This window comes from Rhincodon typus, chromosome 7, assembly GCF_021869965.1.
Source record: "Rhincodon typus isolate 14 chromosome 7, sRhiTyp1.1, whole genome shotgun sequence".
NCBI classification, from domain to species: domain Eukaryota; kingdom Metazoa; phylum Chordata; class Chondrichthyes; order Orectolobiformes; family Rhincodontidae; genus Rhincodon; species Rhincodon typus.
The window spans coordinates 34,693,057-34,705,575 of NC_063338.1; the positions used below are offsets into that span (position 1 = coordinate 34,693,057).

Consider the following 12,519-nt stretch of genomic DNA (forward strand, 5'->3'; position numbering starts at 1 on the left):
GAGGATAGCTGAAATTGCCAAGTACCCATTCTGACTTCCATGCCAAGAATTCTTGATGTCTGGTTTGTTCACTGTGTTGGAAAGTCACATATTAATGAGATGAGATCACAGTTATCAATTAATAATCCCCCTTCATTTACAACTTGCTGCTACCTAGCAAGAACTTCGCCTCAACTCTTGGCTCTCTAGTACTCTCTTACACCATCTCTAGATCTTTCATATTGTGCTTGGAAAGACCATGTGTATTTATTCTGTGTAGCTCTTACTTACCAAAAGCAAGTAAGATTTTCAGAGGTTTTCTTTTGGGATCATTTGCTTGATCTGCAAAGTAAAACTGTTTATATTGTGTAAGTAGCTGTAATTCAGTAAAGAGATCACTTGATGCCCAATAGATAATTGAATGATTTCTTTCCATTTCTTGTTGAAGGTCCTTTTTTTCTTCAAAGTGCTTGATTGTTCCTTTCTGTTAAATGATCTGCTGATCCTTCCTCATACTTTTCCTTTATTTACTCCTTTATTTCTTTACTTTTCATTGTTATAGCAGCTTTTGTATGTGTTGATGACTGTTTTTGAGAAATAAATGCCTGTAGCAGTAGGTTTCAGCCACCAGAGGGAGGTCATGGCAACTAGGCAATGATGACGTCACATACTAAATAAAAACCGAAAGAACTGCGGATGCTGTGCATCAGGAACAAAAACAGAAGTTGTTGGAAAAGCTCAGCAGGTCTGTTAGCATCTGTGAAGAAATAAAATCAAAGTTAACATTTCGGGTCTGGTGATCCTTCCCCAGAGAGCCGCTGATTAACTCTGAGATAGTAGGAACTGCAGATGCTGGAGAATCTGAGATAACAAGGTGTGGAACTGGATGAACACAGCAGGCCAAGCAGCATCAGAGGAGCAGGGAGGCTGACGTTTCGGGTCTAGACCCTTCATCAGAAAATGATTAACTCTGATTCATTTTCTTCACAGATGCTGCCAGACCTGCTGAGCTTCTCCAGCAACTTCTGTTTTTTGTTCAACGGTGATGTCACCACAGACTTTGGGGTTGAATTGAAGAAACAAAATGACAACACTGGCCAATCAATCTCTGCATGAAGGTAAACGTCTTCAGTTCAGAATAAACACACATTTTAATGCTTAAAGTACTGTTTTTTGCTTGAAACAGGAGGGCTGTATATTTATATTTTTTAGCCTCTGACTTATACTTTTTAGTTTTAAACTTCAAGAAACTTCTTGATTGCTATTGTTATTTTCACATGGCAACAGCTGAAACAATGCAATATTTTTAACCTTGTAACACCTCATTGCTAAAAAAAGTAAAAGGTACCATCAAAAGGCATTTTTGATTATTATTTCCTCATGTCACCATCTCTATTTTACACCTACAGATGACTTTGACAGGAATATCCTTATTTTGAATACATAAAGACTTTTCATAACAATTCATATTCTACAAAGGTCTATTTTGATCACAATATTCATTTTCATGAACATTAGCTCTTGATAAAGCATCCACTATGATTGAGTCTCTTTCTGCTACTTGAATGATTTTCAAATTATAATGCTGTAGCAATAAATTCTACAGAAACAGTCTCAAATTCTTACTATAAAACTACAGTAGAAATTTAGTGGATTGTGGTTTGTATGAAGAGCAGTCTTCAGAGTTCTAATTTTGAACAATTTTGCCTTTAACACTTTTTACTTTCGTCAAGTAAAAGATATGAGTATAGATACCTACTAAGGTCCCAGTTATTCCTTCTTCTTTGTGGGATATTTTAACAATTCTTTGTTCCAGTCCTACTGAGGCCATCTCCCACAACTCTTCCTCTTCAATGAAGAATTCAAATCCAATGTAGTGACAGGGCCCTTAGTCATGTCCAATCTATTTCTTGCAATTCAGCCCTCACCCCTTCATCTCCCTCCTAGAACAACAATTGGATTCCTCTTGTCCTCAATTCTCACTCCACTGGTCTTTTCATTGAAAGGATTATCCTCTGTGATTTCTGACATCTCCAGCAGGATCCCACAATCAAATACATCTTCACTTCCCCTTCCTTGTGAGGATTCATAGGGGCTGTTGCCTCTGTGACACCCTAGTCCACTCCCTTGAGACTCCGAACAGCTCTCTCACTCCCCCTCCCCACCACCACCACAACGGCACAACACAATTGCAGAGGTGTAACACTTGTCCTTTCCCTTTCTGAACAAGGCTCCAACACACCTTTGAAGTGAAGCAGTAGTTTCCTTGTACTTCATTCAATCTAGACTGCTGTACTCACTGCTCACAGTGTGGTCTTCTCTATATTGGTGAGACCAAATATAGACTGGCTGACCCCTTTCTGTAACACCTCCACTCTGTCCATGAAAATAATCCCGACCTTCTTGCTAATTTCGGCACAATCAACCCATTTTTAACTGTTCATAATCTACATTATCACCTATCTAACTTTTCTTCTTCCTTGTCTTACTATTAACAGTCTCCTTGCCCTCCTGTGCATTTCTCTCTCTTTCCGGCCTTCAAAGGGTGGCATGGTGCCTCAGTGGTTAGCACTTCTGCCTCACAGTGCCAGGAACCTGGGTTTGATTCCACCCTCGGGTGACTGTCTGTGTGGAGTTTGCACATTCTCCCTGTGTCTTTGTCGGTTTCCTTTGGGCACACCAATTTCCTCCTGCAGTCCAAAGAAGTGCAGGTTAGGTGGATTGGCCATGGGAAATGTAGAGTACTGGAATAGGGTAGGGAGATGGGTCGGAATAGAATGCCCTTCGGAGGGTTGGTATTAACTCAGTAGGTTGAATGGCCTGCTTCCATATTGTAGGTATTCTATGATTCTATAATTTATATAATAAAGCCTCTTTTTGATTTGATATGATCCAGTGAACCATGTTTTTTAAATAGTTCTTCAGAGTTAGGTAAAGTAATAACAACTTGTTTTCAGTGACAAAAAATGAATTTTGACCTTTTTTCTCTAATTCTTGCTGTTTATTAAATAATGTTCAAATGTTTTGAATAACTTACCGTCTTTGGTCAAAAAACTGAAAGAACTGTAGATGCTGGACATCTGAAACAAAAACAGTGAATGCTAGAAAATCTCAGCAGTTTTGGCAGCATCTGTGGGGAGAAATCAGAGTTAATGTTTTGGGTCCAGTGATCCGAAGGGTTCTGAAAAAGGGTCACTGGACCTGAAACATTAACACGGATTTCTCTCCACAGGTGCTGCCAGACCTGCTGAGGGTTTCCAGCAATTTCTGCTTTTGTTTCATTTTCTTTTGTTAGTTCTTACAGGATATTTAACACATATCAGAAATGCAGTCTCTGAGCTTTTGTTTAAGTTTTTTAAAATTTAATTTAATACAAGAGGCCTTCTCACTCCATGCCCAAATATCAGTTCAAAAGGACTGAATCATGTGGACTCATTAGGGGCATCCCTAATGGAAAACCCTAACAGGGAATCCCTTCATTCTAAGCATTAGGATATTGTTGTCGAAGTCTTTAATATTTAATGCCAAGTGTCGAATGCTCCCTGAGATTGTGGACAATAAGCTGAAACTGTAAACTATTTCATGCCCAAGCTGTTCATTTTTCCTTTGAATATTTATGACTTAGTATTTGAAGCTTGTGATTTTAATTCCTTGGATAAATCATATTTTGTAAATATATCTCATTACGATACTCGGCTGAAATGAATACCTGATAGATGTCTGCAATTCTTCACCAGCTGGTACTTAAGGTGTTCCCCAAGAAGGTCAATTAAAGTGAGGATTATGTAGGGTTGAGGAAACAGGCAGTTGTGTGTTAAGTAAGAGGTCTAGATCACACCACCTGCAGTATATACATCAGTTCAGCTGTGGGATGAGGGTAATGTTCAAGATATTACGTAAAGCATGAAGAAACAATCACTGTAGGTAGTTTTAGTTATGCCTATTGCTTGCCCTTCATGTTTGCCTCTCCAATAATTTAGAGCATTATGTCCTCCAAGGAGGTGACGGAATGAAGCTACACTTGTTCACCTGATCCACCCTCTGACCTTGTTTTCTGCTGCTTATGTGCCTCTGTATACTATGAGAGAAAAGTGTCAAGTGTGTTGCAATTTGTTGGGGTGTCATGTCATTGCTGAACTGTTGGATGCTCGTGGAAGCTGTGAGATATGGTTGGGAGGATTGCAGTGCTGAATGTATGAAGGTGAACCGGAAGCATATAAATGTTGTATATATGCTGATAACAGAGACTTTAAATGAATGTTTGGTGTGTTGAGCAGCATGTAAGATTGGTGTTATGATGGGTCGGAGAAGTGTGTTCACTGACTTTGACGACTTCTGTGTGAACGCTGAACTTTCCCTCGTGCCACAACCAGGTCTTCCAGCCCAAATGCAATAGCTATATGCTACCATTTCCCTCAATGTGGCCCACAGAACTACATCGAAGAATCTGTCTTTTTGGTCTGCTGCTCTATTGAAACTCTTCCACAAGCAGTTGAGAGCCCACTGTAGCAAGAATTGCGCTCACCTTTAGGAGCTGCAGGAAGGCTTTAAGTGAAAAAAAAAACTCATGTTCCAATCACATGACCCTGGGCCCCCTGCAAAGCATTAAGCCAGTCAGTCATGCATTTAGAGATAGTAGGAACTGCAAATGCTGGAGAATCCGAGACAACAAGGTGCAGGGCTGGATGAACACAGCAGGCCAAGCAGCATCATAGAAGCAGAAAGGCTGACGTTTCGGGCCTAGACCCTTCGTCAGAAATGGGGGAGGGCAAGGGGGTTCTGAAATAAATAGGGAGAGAGGGGGAGGTGGATAGAAGATGGATAGAGGAGAGGATAGGTGGAGAGGAAACAAACAGGTCGAAGAGGCGGGGATGGAGCCAGTAAAGGTGAGTGTAGGTGGGAGTTAGGGAGGGGATAGGTCAGTCCAGGGAGGACGGACAGGTCAAGGGGGCGGGATGAGGTTAGTAGTGCCACAACGATGCCACCCAAAGGTCGCAGGAACAGCAACTCATATTCCGCTTGGGAACCCTGCAGCCCAATGGTATCAATGTGGATTTCACAAGCTTCCAAATCTCCCCTCCCCCTACCGCATCCCAAAACCAGTCCAGCTCGTCCCCGCCTCCCTAACCTGTTCTTCCTCCCACCTATCCCCTCCTCCCACCTCAAGCCGCACCCCCATCTCCTACCTACTAACCTCATCCCGCCCCCTTGACCTGTCCGTCCTTCCTGGACTGACCTATCCCCTCCCTAACTCCCCACCTACACTCACCTTTACTGGCTCCATCCCCGCCTTTTCGACCTGTTTGTTTCCTCTCCACCTATCCTCTCCTCTATCCATCTTCTATCCGCCTCCGACTCTCTCCCTATTTATTTCAGAACCCCCTTCCCCTCCCCCTTTTCTGATGAAGGGTCTAGGCCCGAAATGTCAACCTTTCTGCTCCTATGATGCTGCTTGGCCTGCTGTGTTCATCCAGCCCTGCACCTTGTTGTCATGCATTTAGCACTGGGCTACAAACCACACTTGTGGAGCTATGGAGGCAGCGTGAAGTTGGCAAGCCTTATCCTTTGGGTAGGATAGCCACTGTCCCTGTTTCTGCAAATGGATGTTAAGAGTTGTGTTTAGTTTCATCAATTGGTAAAAATAATTTTGTTTAATTTACAATCCAGCAAGAAGAAGGGACAGCTCGGCAGAAGCTTGAGGTAAATCTGAGAGAGGAAGTAATTTTAATAGCACTCTTAATGATAACTATGTTAAATCAAAGTGTGAAAGGGAAAATGCTGCTGTTAACACAGCACAATAGACATAGCACTGACCTGGTTAGTTCTCTTTCAAGTTTGTAATGAGCAAAAATCCTCCTGAAAATTTGAAGCCCTTTCAGATAAAAAGATGTAATTAATATCTTGTTGACATTCCTCTGTTCTCATTAAGTGGTTAGTGGTTATCTAGTATTTGGGACTCGACAATCAAAATATTATTCAATTTTACACTACTATAAATTTTAATCAAAAGTAATAACCATCCATGAATGATCTGAGGCCAATCAATATTCAGTAGGTAAAATAATTGATTATTTGCCTCAATGTGCAAAATGAAACATTGCAATTTTAATTGCTTTCTACTTTGTCAGAGTCATTGAAGTTTTTTAAAGCACAGACTTAATTTCAGTTGTTGCAAATATTAATTCTACCAATTTTCTATTGCTATATAGAATACTGAGTTTTCAAATGAAGTTCAAATCTGAGATGTAATTTCAGTGCTCCCGATGTGGCCTCCTCCACAACGGTGAGACCAAGCGGAGACTCGGAGACCACTTTGTAGAGCACCTGCACTCCTTTTGCAACAAACAACAACACCTTCCATTCGCGAATGACTTCAACTCCCCCTCCCACTCCCTGGATGACATGTCCATCCTGGGCCTCCTCCAGTGTCACAATGACGCCACCCAGAAACTGGAAGAGCAGCACCTCATATTTCGCCTTGGGAGCCTGCAGCCCAATGGCCTAAATGTGGATTATAAAAATCTCCCCACCCCCGGTCTCATCCCATGACCAACCCTCCCTCTCATCCCCGCCTCTTTGACCTGACCCAACCTGTCCATCTTCTCTCCCACCTATTCACCCCTTCCACTTCACTGACAAATCCCACCACTCCCTACCTGCACTCACCTATCACCATTCCACTTACCTTCCCCAGCCCCACCTCTCCTCTCTCTATTTATTTCTGAGCTCCCTTCCCCCTTCCCCATTTCTGAAGAAGGGTTCCAACTCGAAACGTCAATTTTCCTGCTCCTCTGGTGCTGCCTGGCCTGCTGTGTTCCTCTAGCTCCACACTGTGTTATCTCTGACTCCAGCATCTGCAGTTCTTACTATCTCTGAGCTATACTAGCAAGCTGTGTCTGAGCATTCAAAACTGTGTGTGCAGTGCTACAAGAGTGCTTAAAAAGCATGATAGGCATGCATGCGTCCACGTGAGCATGATAACAACCTATTGAAGAGGTAAATATTTCTTTTTGTTTTTGTCCTGTTGATAAATGTTCTGTGGGGAGACAAAAGAAATTGTCAACTGAATCAGCTGTTGTGAACAATCTACAATTGTCAGGTTGTGTCACAACATCAGTGCCTTCAAGGTACAATAATTTTCTGCTGTATTTAGAAGGTGCCAATTGTTACAAAATAGGCCCCTGAACATTTTTCAATCGAAACCATGACAAGATGAATTGTTCCCTATTTATTCTGAATCCCTTGCCCCAGGTTTTTTGGTCAGCCAAAAAGATTCCAATTTTCTAAATAATATTTCCTACTTTTGGATTCATAAACAGCTGCACAACCGGATATTTTGTCCCTGAATTCTGCGGGAATCGATCCATCTGGCAGTCACTGCTATCGCTCACATATCTCGGTATAATTCATGCAAAATTCTGCAGGTGATGTTTATTTCAGCAAAGAAAAAAGTAGTAAGAGCAAAAGTTACACTGAAACTTAAGCTCTGCTGAAAGGACATGCACGTGGTTGCAACAGCTGAAGAGTTCAATTCTTTTCGATCCCTCTCCTCCTACTTCCTCTTATGTTTCCCCCTTGCTCTGCCCTTAATTAGGAGGGTGGGGTGGTTTGACTTACTGACATGTCCCCAGTTACCATCAAAACCATTCTATCATCAGTTGACAGGAAGTTCCATTTTGTGGGTGGATCAAGGTTTCCTCTTCCTCCATCTCAAAGGATAGACAAATTTGCAGCCTTTCAGCAAACCGTAAAACGGCTTTTACTGAAATGATTGAAATCCATTCACTGAGGATCATTTAGTTGCCACAGCATGGAAATTAACTTATCAACCTTTTGGTTTGAGCTCACTTCCTTGGGTCACTGGCTTCACAGACAGCTTTCACTTCTTTTGAAATATTGTTTGCTCAGTAAAGTTAGCAAGTTTCAATTAACTCACACAGTGTCACATATCTATTTGCCAAAAATATAGGTTGAACATTGAACTCTGTCACAAAAGTAGACTTCCTTCAGTCCAGACCTGAACCTTAATCAGTGCAGATTGGTCTGAGTTACAGATTAAAATTTTACTGCACACTGACAGTGGTTTTTATTGAATTATTGCCAACAGCTGCCCATCCAGCATGAGTTTTGTAAATGATCTCTTCGTAAATACTGGCAGCTGGAATGAACACAAATGTTTTATGATGTTGGAGTAATGCAAATAGTTTGTATGCTGACGGTGTGCTAATGATGTGTAATTTAGAATGAGCTGAATGTTAGTTTCGCACCCATGGTAATCCATATTTGGACCCTGACATCCTGTTTCAAGTGAAGACCTCCTTAATTAAAGTGAATGGAAATTTAAACAGTCAGGCGATACCATCAGTTAATCATAGCAAATCAAATTAACAAGACATTTAGGAGGTAAATTAGAGTCACAATTAATAATGATGCAGATTTTTGTCTTTATGGACTGGGCAATGTTCTGACAGAGTATGCGCTTGATAAATATCACCTAATTTTCATTTATTCCAACTTCAATCCTTAAGCTATGTTACAAAGTAACACCTAGACACAAAGGTGAAACTGTGTCCCATCATGTTTTAATCTTTCAGCCATTTCTGGTGCCAATTATATGGTCTTTTAAGCCAGGAATATGAACTATGGATCCCTAAACTAATTTCAAAAATATCAAACAAGTGTCATGTTCTCGCTCATGACTGCCTCACTCCCGTTCAGTAGGCTTTTCAAATGGCATAGAATTACACAATGTACAGCGCACAGAAACATACCATTCAGCTGAATTAGTTTACGTTGTCATTTATGCTCCATTTGAGTGCTTTCTCATCCTTGCACATCTAAATTTACAGCATAACACTTTGTTTCTCTTTCACATGCTATCTAACTTCTTCCAGAATGCAGTGATGTACTGTTCCCCTCAACAACCCCCTGTGGCGGAGAATTTCACTTTGTCATCCAGTCTGTGAAGATGTTTCTGCTGAAATCTCAATATGATTTCTTGGTGACAACCTTTTAATAATGGGTCTAGTTTTGCTGTTTTACCACAGAGTTGATACTCCCCTTCCCACAGCTATTCCATCAAGACCTTCCATAATTTTAAGGACCATTGCTTATCCCTTCCATATTGGTAGAAATTTCCATAACTGGGACTATCCTTGTAAATAAATGTTTGCACTGTCTGCACTGTCTCCATATACTTTTTTTAGAATTTGGTGACCAGATCTATATGAGTGTGGTCTAACTTGTAGAAGATTCACATAAGTAACAAGCATATATTAGAGGTTAGTTAGAGCTAAATGAACCAAGAACAACCTATTGCCCCTATGGGAAAACACTTGCGGACTAGTTTTCATCCCTTTGTTTTGATGACAATTAGCACAAGCAAATTGGAGTGCAGAATTTACTGCGTCATTGTCAACTTGGATTTTTGCCCTCAGTGAATGCCTGTAAAACGGGCAACTTCCGTGGCTGCCAATTAAATCAATAGGATCTCAATAATGCACCTTCCAGGTTCCAATTGGTGGACTACATGGCATATAAATTCTATCCATTAGTACTTGTACTGAGCAGCAATACTGAATATTAGCCTACTCAGTATCAATTAAGCAAATCACTACAGGCCACTCAAAAACTGATTTGGAATAAAAACCATTTAAATTATATTTGGGAGTTAGGATATAAAGCAAAAGTAGAGGTGAATTATTTTTAGTGTCTCATTTGATAAATCCTATAGAATTTTCTAATTGCTTTTCCATATACTTTTTGTTATTTTTTTAAAATTGAAATTCTTTGTAAAAATATACCAAAATAGGCCAATATGAGTACAATCAGTTACATGTACAGGTAAACAAATAATTGAGCAAAGTAATAATTGAGCAAAGCAAAGGATTCAGAAAAGCCTGAAATATCCAAGAATTTCTTCATATCAATACATTTCTATTTAACACGCTTTCTCCTTCAACTTGAAATTAACAATCACATAACAATTTAAGCTTCAGTAGATTGTATTCTGCTTCAATCCACTCAGTACAGCAATAAAGAATTTAACATTGGATCTTGGTGCATTAAGGTCAAGATTTTCAATTTTTAGCTATTATTTCATAATTGTATTGGCCAGGCAGACTTGCACTTGAATCTGTATCATTTCTTTTGGTGAAGTACAATAGACAGATCAGTAAAAACCTAATCACATGCAAATATTACAATCATTTTTCTTATACAGATAATTTCACGTAGCCAAAATAATTGGTATATTAATTATACCAAATGGAAATTATACCAAATGCATTAGCTTCCTGTTTGATATTTTATGGTAACAATTTTTTTGAGTTGTAAGTAAAAATTAATGCAATGCTGTAGGATTCTTTTAATTGGATTTCATTCCCTGGAACAAATTTTTTTGTATAAAAAGTAATATGATGCCACATCTAAAGCTCCACCTATTTCACTGAAGCTATTCTGCAGCTTCTTGCTGCACCAAATTAGTTTTTGTTTGGGTTTCTCATTCTCCAATATATATGCCTACTTGTCTCAAGAAATTGCAGAAGTTCATTGTATTATTTGTTCAAATTGCTTAACTTTATTTGTTGCTAGTGTTGAAGCTAAGAAATGTGCACATTGAGAAATTTTAATGCAGGCCAATGGAATATTTTAAGCACTCAGCAACAATATTAGCTACACTGTGGATGTTGACAGGGATATTATGTACTGAATTGAGGCAGAAGCTCCATCGATTTAACTGCAGCAATAGAACACATTTCTTCCCTCAGAAAGTCACTTCATCAATGTAGATATTTTTATTTGTCTCCTAGTGAGCTTGCAATAAAACAACTCAATGGAACTGTATTGAAGTTCAAACTCGGAATGGAAGTAGAATCATTTTGGCTGATAGAAGTGCCACCATGCTGTCTAATCCTATTAATTAACCACTAATGACCTAGCTTATTTTCTGGCTAACATCACATTGGTATATGGAAAAAAACAATGACAAGAAATTACCAATGCTGATTATGACATCTGCACAACAAAACGTAATGAAGCCAATCTGGTGATACACAATCAATGGTTGCTAAGCATTACCGTTCTGCAGATATGTAACAAATTGTTCAAACACAGGATTGTATTGAAACAGACATGAAACAATACTAACAAACTGGATAAAAATATTGTCTGACCATGATTGAAAGACAGTGTAGAATAATATCTACAATTACCATGCATAAAGACTGCTTTATGTAAGGACAAAGCCAAAAATGCCTGCATTTCCTTAAAAACATGTAATAATGTGGAATGGAGCCAATGTGATAAATCTTACATGCTTCTCTTAAGGCAATTCTTGACTTTGACAACTATCAAAAAGGTAGTTTGTTGATCAACACCTTTACTTGCCTGCCAAGTTGTGGCTACCTCTAGGGATGTTTTCCCTTCACCTTTTCCTGGCACTTCTTAATATTTAGCAGATACTTGAATAAATCTTGACTTTGACTGGCAGCATTAAATAAGTGCTAACTATTCAGAAGGCCATCGTAAAACCTCTCCCCATTTTTGTATCCATTAATCATGGGTTAAGTTTGGTTTCTGCAAAGACCTGAAGGCAGGACCTGTTTTAGAGATCATCAATTTTCAACTTCCATCATTTAATTTTAGTATCTGAGACATCATAGATTAAAATAATTTGAAAATGGAAGATCCACTTAAAATGAGTAAAGTGGTCAACTGACCACAGATTGGCTTCGTGAATTTAGCTCAATGAGAAATAAATAAATAAATAAAAGCAATATACAGTTGGCTGACAGCCAACAAAACACTCCCATTGACATAGGACCTCACAACAAAATCTCATAGAGACAAATGAAACTAAGAACCCTGACTGGAACACACTCCAATGACTACCCCAGCTCTCTGTGATGTTCCTTTAGGTTGACTGCAAATATTATCAACAGCAGCCTGAACTGTGAAGTTCTGGGTTTCAACCTTGCCCAGGAAATCTTGATAGCATTTAACTAATTAAGGATGAGTCCGAAAAGATGAGACGTCATGCTTTACAAGTGGAACATGAACAATTGCTCAAATTGTTACCCTACTCCTCCAAGTCTGTCCATTACTCACGTGCTAACCTCTTGACCTGAGGCATCAGAACTATTCACATTGCATCGGATGAAACTATTGACTGGATTCTTCACCATGATGTTGAACTACAGTTGCTGCCCCAAATATACTAATGAAGTGTTCTACGAATAAAGTATTCTCGTTGAAAGAAGTAACATTGCCTGAATGACCTTTATAGTTGTTTCTGTCTTATGATTAATGATAGATCTACCTAGTGACTGAAGTCAAACATGGGATTGAATGTTTGATCACTGCACAATTTGGTCAAAAATGGCCCTCATTACTGGATCAAAGCAGCAACAGATCAAATAAAATTAACTTAAATCTGATTTCATTGGTCTTTTTCTTTGTTGGAAAGTGCATTCCTTTTTTTTGTGGCTTCATCTTCCATCATCATTGTAGAAGTGAACGATGAGATGAATAACTGAGAAG

General features: G+C 39.4%; 1 long non-coding RNA gene across 1 annotated transcript; it reads left to right on the plus strand.

Moving 5' to 3' along the window:
- Window positions 1–686: 686 nt before the first annotated feature.
- On the plus strand, window positions 687–12,238 carry LOC125483582. The gene is made up of 3 exons (XR_007262534.1): window positions 687–724; window positions 970–1,097; window positions 11,898–12,238. It is a non-coding gene; the product is annotated as an uncharacterized LOC125483582 (long non-coding RNA).
- The last annotated feature ends 281 nt before the right edge of the window (window positions 12,239–12,519 follow it).